Below are 7,833 nucleotides of genomic sequence, written 5' to 3'. Positions count from 1 at the left end.
TTTTAATAACAAACCAAAAAACCAACAAATAATAATGTTCAGTTATGCACTCAATACTTGGTCGGGAATCTTTTGGCAGAAATGACTGCTTCAATGCGGCGTGGCATGGAGGCAATCAGCCTGTGACACTGCTGAGATGTTATGGAGGCCCAGGATGCTTCAATAGCGACCTTAAGCTCATCCAGAGTGTTGGGTCTTGCGTCTCTCAACTTTCTCTTCACAATATCCCACAGATTCTCTATGGGGTTCAGGTCAGGAGAGTTGGCAGGCCAATTGAGCACAGTAATACCATGGACAGTAAACCCTTTACCAGTGGTTTTGGCACTGTGAGCAGGTGCCAGGTCGTGCTGAAAAATGAAATCTTCATCTCCATAAAGCATTTCAGCCGATGGAAGCATGAAGTGCTCCAAAATCTCCTGATAGCTAGCTGCATTGACCTTGCCCTTGATGAAACACAGTGGACCAACACCAGCAGCTGACATGGCACCCCACACCATCACTGACTGTGGGTACTTGACACTGGACTTCAGGCATTTTGGCATTTCTTTCTCCCCAGTCTTCCTCCAGACTCTGGCACCTTGATTTCCGAATGACATGCAAAATTTGCTTTCACCAGAAAAAAGTACTTGGGACCACTTAGCAACAGTCCAGTGCTGCTTCTCTGTAGCCCAGGTCAGGCGCTTCTGCCGCTGTTTATGGTTCAAAAGTGGCTTTACCTGGGGAATGCGGCACCTGTAGCCCATTTCCTGCACACGCCTGTGCACGGTGGCTCTGGATGTTTCCACACCAGACTCAGTCCACTGCTTCCTCAGCAATCTTCCTCAGGGTCCGGTCACCTCTTCTCGTTGTACAGCGTTTTCTGCCACATTTTTTCCTTCCAACAGACTTACCATTGAGGTGCCTTGATACAGCACTCTGGGAACAGCCTATTTGTTGAGAAATTTCTTTCTGGGTCTTACCCTCTTGCTTGAGGGTGTCAATGATGGCCTTCTTGACATCTGTCAGGTCGCTAGTCTTACCCATGATGGGGGTTTTGAGTAATGAACCAGGCAGGGAGTTTTTAAAAGCCTCAGGTATCTTTTGCATGTGTTTAGAGTTAATTAGTTGATTCAGAAGATTAGGGTAATAGGTCGTTTAGAGAACCTTTTCTTGATATGCTAATTTATTGAGACAGGTTTTTTGGGTTATCAGGAGTTGTATGCCAAAATCATCAGTATTAAAACAATAAAAGACCTGACAAATTTCAGTTGGTGGATAATGAATCTATAATATATGAAAGTTTAATTGTAATCATTACATTATGGTAAATAATGAAATTTAACACTATATGCTAATTTTTTGAGAAGGACCTGTATATTGTCTACAGGCAAATGCTGGACCATCTGCAGACAACAGATGGGTATCTAGAAGAATGTAGGAACTGCAGCAGGACACAGGGTATATGCCTGTAAGAGTATGGCAGAAGAAGAAACACCCGCTGGGGATATCATAATGACTGTAATGTGTTTTATTGCTGCATTCATTATACAGTCATGGCCGAAAGTGTTGGCACAACTGAAATTGTTCTGGAAAATGAAGTAATTATCTCAGAAAATTATTGCAATTACATTTTTAATTCCTTTGTGTAGTGGAAGGTCAACTCACTTAGCTGCTCCTCGAGGTAGACACAGGACCACATTTTGTTAAAGTCTCTGGGTGGTTTATTACTTGATAAACCAAAATCCCAAACTGGTAACAGAAAACAAAGAAAAAGAAAAGTAAAAAAGAAAGTAAACAGTTCATACACAGTCCTGCCCAGTACTTCTGCGACAACATACATAGCAGCTCTCACAGGAGCTTCAGCTTGGAGACTTCCTTCCTCCACACAACACCGATAGAGAAAAAAAAACTGGCTGGACATTTAACTCCCTCCAGCCAGGGTGGGTAGGTGTCCCGCCCATCTCTGACCTACCCACCATAAAAGCCATGCCCATATAGCAACTGTATTGTTCTCAGCACATATCATGCTGGAGAAAAGAATTATGGTTTTCACATCACATAGGATAGCAACCTTTATGACACATATCTCCCCTCATGTACGGCACCAGTGACCCTGTCACAGTGTGTATTAGAACGACACACAAAAAAAAAGAGAAAAAAAAGGTAAATTTTATATAATTTAACACAAAAACTCAAAACTGGGCTGGACAAAATTGTTGGCACCTTTCCAAACTTGTGGGTAAAAAACTTTTTTTCAAGCATGTGATGTTCGTTCAAAGTCACCTGTAGCAAGTAACAGGTGTAGGCAATATGAAAATCACACCTGAAACCAGATAAAAAGGGGAGACATTGACTTAATATTTGCATTGTGTTTCTGTATGTGCCACACTAAACGTGGAGAAGAGAACTGTCTGAGAACTTGAGAAACAAAATTGTTGAACAATATCAGCAATCTCAAGGTTACAAGTCTATCTCCAGAGATCTTGATGTTCCATTTGTCCACAGTGCGCAACATAATCAAGCAGGTTACAACCTATGGCAATGTAGCTAATCTCCCTGGACAAGGATGGCAGAGAAAAATTAATGAAAGGTTGCAACATAGGATAGTCCGGATGGTGGATAAGCAGCCCAAATCAAGTTCCAAAGAAATTCAAGCTGTTCTGCAGGTTCAGGGTGCATCAGTGTCAGTTCGAACTATCTGTCGACATTTGAATGAAGTGAAATGCTATGGCAGGAGACCCAGGAGGACCCTACTGCTAACACAGACATACAAAAGCTAGACTGCAGTTTGGCAAAATGTACAAGTAAGATGAGACCAAGACAGAGCTTTTTCAGGCATGACTGTATGTACATACCATATGTGTGTGTCTGTATATCCACTGTATGTTTGTATATACAGTACATGTATATATATATATACACACATATACTGTATATATGTCTATATAGATAAATATATACTGTATGTGTCTGTGTAATTTAATGTATGAATGTGTATGCGTGATTTATTTTTCTCACTTATATAGCACCATTAATTCCACAACACTTTACAGACATTATCGGAACTTCAGCATTGGGGCTCACAATCTAGATTACTTAGCAGAATGTCTTTGGAGTGTGGGAAGAAACCGGAGAACCCCATGGAAACCCACGCAAACACAGGGAGAACATACAAACTCTTTCCAGATGTTGTCCTTGGTGGGATTTGAACCCAGGACCCCAGTGCTGCAAGGTAACAGTGCTATCTACTGAACCACTGTGCTGCCTATACATATATACATACACTCTACTCACGAAAAGTTATTTGGCTTTCAAGTGAAATTTATAGAAAATGTTAACTCTACAGTTCACTCTCCAGTGTTATTTTATCATGAAACTAGGGCATTTAAGTAGAGGCATGAAATCATGATTTCCTCATTTCAAACAATTTACTGAAACAAAAGTCATTAACTGTGGTGGGTATACTCCCTCCCAAAAAAGGTCAGTGTCTCAATAACTTGTCATGTGGTCTTGAGTATCAATTACAGTTTGACAATAATGTCTCATGCTGTTCACAAGTCGAGTTATTGTCTGCTGAGGCATGGAATCCCGCTCTTAAGAGCGGCCCTCAGGTTATTGGCATTCTGGGTACAGTTTTGAGCCTCTGAATGGCGACTCAGCTGATCCCATAGGTTTTCTATGGGATTCAATTGTGGTGAAAGTGCAGTTCCACGCCCCCTTCTTTTACTGGAATGGTTTGAGGGTTCCATGTCACATTAGCAGAGCCCCTGACGTGTCAGAACAGCAGAAAACTCCCATAAGTGATGTAATTTTACAAAGTACACCTTTCAATCTATTGGTTCAGTGAGCATGTTTACAACACATGGGCCTCACAGAATTTTATACCATTGGGTGGTGAAAAAAGAATAATTACATTTTTACCACAAACGTTGTTTTAGCCCTAAATTTTTAATTTTTGTAGAGGCTACTTCTCCTGAGGATGCCAATACCCTATGTTTAATTGTGAACTACTTTTGAGGCACAGTGCAAAACTCAGAAGGGAAGGAGCGCCATATTGTAATGCAGATTTTACTGTTATGGTTTGCAGGTGCCATGACCCACTGGGAGAGTGAACTTTGAGGGGCCTATGTATTGTAAACTCACCAAAAGCGATATCATTTTAAAAACCGCACCACTCAAATGTTTTAAAACTGTTGTCGGGAAATGAGGAGAACTAACCCTTCAGTTGCTATACAGGAATTAATGCATGGTGGAATGAAAAAAATGTACATTTTACCTCTAAAATCTTGCTTTAGCCCCAAATTTCTCACTTTTGCAAAAGGTAACATGAAAAAGTGGACCCCCCAATTTGTTACCCAATTTCCTAAAAGCGCGGCAATACCCCACATGTAGTCAAAAAGTTCTGTTATGGCAGGACTCTAAGCAAAAGGAACAATATTTGAGTTTTGTAACACAAATTTGGCTGAAAGAGATGGTGGGCACCATGTTGCATCTGCAGGGCCCCTACGGAACAGAGCAAGAAAAAGGAGCAAAAACATCCATAACATCATAATTTAAGAAATGTATATAACGTTTATTTGGAAGTTTAAATCAATACAAAATATCCACACCATAAATAGGTGCTATATGCATAGTGCACAACAAGAAGGGCAATAGAAAGAGGCTGTGACAGTAACCAGGTTAACAGCGGTACAACACAAGGTAAATCACATCAGTTACATAGGTTTGCAAGCAGGTGATCCCCATATACTATGGTCCAGCTGGTATCCAAACATTAGTTAACATGAACAGCGTACATTATATGTGCCATGACACAGGTCACGCTTACCCATTACTGTGTATTCAAAAGGAGTGTTCCCGACTGGCCTGGTGCCCCTGGACGCGCGTTTCGCGTGATCGCTTCCTCAACAGGGTTCTACGGCCCCTACGGAGCCTAAACAGCAGAAACCTTTCATAACTGAATGAATTTTAGAAACTACACCCATCAAGGATTTTATCCAGTTGTATAGTGAGCATTCTGAACCCACAAGTATGACACAGAATTTTATAACATTAGGTTGTCATATTGAAAAAGTTCCTTTTTTCACAACAATCTTGCTTTAGCCCCAAATGTCTCACTTTTGCAAGAGGTAACATTAAAAAGTGGTAACAGTTTGTTACCCACTTTATGAGCTCAGCGATTTATCCCACATGTAGTCAAAAAGTTATGTTTGGACAACTGACAGAAAGAGCAATATTTGAATTTTGATAAACAAATTGGTTGAAATAGATTGCTGGCGACATGTCACGTGCAGAGCCCCTAAGGCGCTCAAACAAAAGTAACCCCCCACAACTGACCCCACCAGTTGAAAACTACACACCTCAAGGATTTTATCTATGGGTAGCATGAACATTTTGAACCCAAAGATATAACACAGAATTTGATAACGTTAGGTAGTCATATTGTATATGTCTTCATTATTGTTGAGCACAAAAAGATCTCTATTCAAGTTTACATTATGTGCTCAGGTATTCACCCCAATGCAAACTTGAGTAGCGAGCATTTGTACTCAACACTGTTCATCAACATTTTTTTTTATTTTTAACTTTTGAAAAAACCCTAACCCCAACCCAAGCCCATCCCTATGCCCAAGCCCATCCCTAAGCCCAGCCCCAACCCTAAAATTTAGATGTGTGGTGAGCACTTTGAACTGTCAGGGGCTTCACAGAATTTTATAATGTTGAGCTGTGAAAATTAAAAGACACATTTTTCCCACAAAAATGTCATTTTAGCCGCAAATTTTTTATTTTCACAAGGGTAGCACTTAAAAATGGACAACTAAGTTTGTTGTTCAATTTCTCCTGAGTACACTGATACCATATATGTGAAGGAAAACTACTGTTAGGGTGCATGTCAGGGTTTGGAAGGGGAGGAGCATCATTTGACTTTTGGAATACAAAATTGGATGATTCAATAGTCGACACCATGTCGTGTTTAGAGAGCCTGTGCCTAAACAGTGGAAAACAAAACAAATGACCCCATTTTGGAAATCAGACCCCTCAAGGACTTTATCTAGATGTGTGGTGAGCATCTTGAACCCCCGAAGCTGAATAGAAATGTATAACATTAAGCCGTGAAAATAAATTATCTAATTTTTCCCACAAAAATGTTTTTTTTAGCCCAAATTTTTTATTTTCACAAAGGTAACAGGAGAAAATTAATGCCAAAATTTGTTGTACAATTTTTCCAAAGTAAGCAGATACCCCATATTTGTTGGAAAACGACTGCTTGGGCGCATGGTAGGGCTGGAAAGGGAATGAGCGCTATTTTGGCTTTAATAGGTTACCAATACCGTGTCACATTTGAAGAGGCCCTGACATTCCAAAGCAGCAAAAGAAAATCACAGTTGACGCTACTTTGAAAACTACACCTCTCAAGGAACTCACCTGGGGGCGTTGTGAGCATTTTTAACCCTCATGCGATTCACAAACTTTTATATCATTGGGATGAGTAAATAAGTACTAGTTTTTCCACTAAAATCTTGCTTTGATACCAAGCTTGCAATTTTTGAAAGAGGTAATAGGAGAAAATGAACACTACAATTTGTTATGAAATTTCTCCTGAGCACATGAATACCCCATAAGTGGTCGACAACTACTTTGAGGCACAATGCTAAGCTCAAAATGGAAGGAGCGCCATATTACTGTGCAGATTTTGCTGCACTGGCTTGAGGAGGCCATGTCATATTGGCAGATCCCCTGGGGTTTTAGAGCAGTGGAAACCACCATAAATGACTCCATTTTGAAAACTACACCTCTCAATAATTCATTTAGGGGTGCATTGATCATATTGACACCACAGGTGGGCCACAGAATGTTATACCATTGGGCAGCGAAGAAAAAATAATTAAATTTTTACCACAAATTTTCACACAGGGAAATGGGTAAAATGATGCCAAAATGTGTCACACAATTTCTGATGAAAGTGGCAATGCTCCGTATGTGGCTGTACAGTACTACTTAGCCAGCGAGACTCGAAGGGACAGAGCGCTATTTGACTCTTGGAAAACAAATTAGTATTGAATAGTTTCCAGACTCCATATACAGAGCCCTTAAATGCCAGAAGAGCAGAATCCCCCCTCAAGTAACCCCATTTTGAAAATTACACACCTTTAGGAATTTATCTACACTTGTATTAATGATTTTGACTCCATAACTGTTTTCCAGAAACAAGCAGTGGTGGATTTTGCTGAGTGAAAATTGCAAACTGGCGTTGCAGTGGCCAGTATGTTGCAGTGACCAGTACATTATGCGCAGCTCATGCACCCGTAAATTAGGCAGGTTCTCATAGTCACAGAAATGCCAAACATGTTTTAGGAACACTGTAGAGCTCAGAAGGAAGGGGGCCATTTGGATTTTGGAGTGCAGAATTCATTTGATTTGTTTTGTGGGGTGATGGCCAAAGCACTTTGACGGAGCCTTTGTACTACGAGTAACATGGTAGCCCTCTATATTTCTGTTAACACATGATGGACCTAAGTGGGCATTTGCTTTTTTTGTTTATTGACTTGACGCTTTTATTGGGAACATTTTACATAACATTTGGGATCACGTTAATCCTGCGCTCTACGCTGAGCACTTACTTTGGGTTTTCCATCTAAATCTCCAAGTGACGTGAGAGTTACTCAGGACTCCATCTGGGCTCTGTTCAGCAGTGTCCTTTTCAGAGATGCACAAAACTGGCAGACCATGCTTTTATGCACTCCTGAAAAGACAGACACCGCAGGATCACAGGTCAGACGGCCTCCAGGGTATCTCCACCTGCCTCATTATAAGGAAAGCTGTTGGAGCTGTATGGCGGCTTGTTTTTTGTGG

This window comes from Ranitomeya variabilis, chromosome 5 (genome assembly GCF_051348905.1).
Source record: "Ranitomeya variabilis isolate aRanVar5 chromosome 5, aRanVar5.hap1, whole genome shotgun sequence".
Classification (NCBI taxonomy): Eukaryota; Metazoa; Chordata; class Amphibia; order Anura; family Dendrobatidae; genus Ranitomeya; species Ranitomeya variabilis.
Note: the sequence above shows the minus strand (reverse complement) of the source record.